The following is a 1,635-nucleotide window of genomic DNA, read 5'->3' as shown; positions in this document are numbered from 1 at the left end:
TTTTTGAGACGGAGTCTGGCTTTGTCACCCAGGCTGGAGTGCAGTGGCACAATCTTGGCTCACTGCAACCTCTGCCTCCCGGGTTCAAGCAATTCTGCCTCAGCCTCCCGAGTAGCTGGGATTACAGGTATGCGCCACCACACCTGGGTAATTTTTGTATTTTTAATACAAAAAAATTTTTGTATTTTTAGAGACGGGGTTTCACCATGTTGGCCAGGCTGGTCTTGAACTCCTGACCTCAGGTGATCCACCCACCTTAGCCTCCCAAAGTGCTGGGATTACAGGCGTGAGCCACTGTGCCTGGCCCATAAAATTGTTTTTAAACAGCATTGACTATGCTTTATTTGAGTTATTGGCCCAGTCCTTGGTCATTTTGTCCTTGTCCCTAGGCATGTGTTTCAGCTGTTTGTCTTCACTGATGGACTTCATTACCCAATGAAGTGGCCCAGCATGGCAAATATCAAGTAGGTCAGAAATTAGCGTCTTAGCCAGACCAAGACATCCACTCACTGCATAGCACCATGTTCATTTCAACAAGTTCAGCTCAGCAAACATTGGTGACCACCTGCAGTGAGCCAGGGACTGTTAGGAGCTCAAGAAAGAAGCATTGACAGTACATCCTGGGGGCCTGCCTTCTTTGAGGCTACACAGTCGAGCATTTTCTGAACACCGTTTCCTGTTTATTTCCTGAAATACATGCCCAGGCATTCTTCAGCCCATATCACGCCGTCAGCTGACTCCCGGTTTATCCAGGCTGTCACATGATCCCTTGCTACAATCACTGCTTCCTGAACACCCTCCATTCCGGCATTCTCTCCCCCTGTGGCACTTCCCTGTTTAAGACACCAGACCTGGGTGAGCCCTTCCATTTGCCCGTTACCTGCACCTGAAGAGCTGGATATTCCCAGAAGAAAGTTACAACTGAGCTGGCAGATTTCACTTTCTTGATGGTAAAGCTCAAATGGACACAATGTTACCAAAGGATCCTACTTTGAATCTCTAGTAGGCATGCTTTGCTCTTCCCTACATCAGTTCATTTCCACAGTCAGCCCTCTCACACTCCCTTTCTGCCTTAGGGATAATCCACTTAGGAAAGTGAAGCCATAAGACATAAACTCCCTCCTCCCTCCACCAACCAGACAAACCTACCTGAAGCCACACTTAAGCCAATCCCTACACCTAAGCCCCTGCAGCCCATCCCCCTGCATTTTTTTTTTTTCTTTAAGAGATAGGGTCTCGCTCTGTTGCCTAGACTGGAGTTCACGTGTGATATTGTGCTAGCCTAGAGCCAGAACCGGAGCAAAACTATTTTATAAGATGCAAAACTGTTTTTAGATAAACTGGCTGTCCCATTCTCCTCACAATAACTACTGTCCTTGGCCTCTGTAAATAGAACTGCCAGTTTGTTCCTCAAAACTGTGTAAAGCTGCTTACCTTTTCTTATCAGTAACTGCTAAAATCTGTGACTTCTATCACCACCCAGATGATGTGTAAACAAATGTATATCCTGACTTCTGTAAACCACTGAGGTAACAAACAGAATGACAAAAGTCCCCTAGCCCTTGGAATGTCCGGAGACCCCCGCCCTTGTCTCCACCCAGGAGGTAATTTACAGAATCCACTAGCCCTCGGAAT

Source organism: Cebus imitator, unplaced genomic scaffold, assembly GCF_001604975.1.
Source record: "Cebus imitator isolate Cc_AM_T3 unplaced genomic scaffold, Cebus_imitator-1.0 Scaffold762, whole genome shotgun sequence".
Taxonomy (NCBI): Eukaryota; Metazoa; Chordata; class Mammalia; order Primates; family Cebidae; genus Cebus; species Cebus imitator.
Note: the sequence above shows the minus strand (reverse complement) of the source record.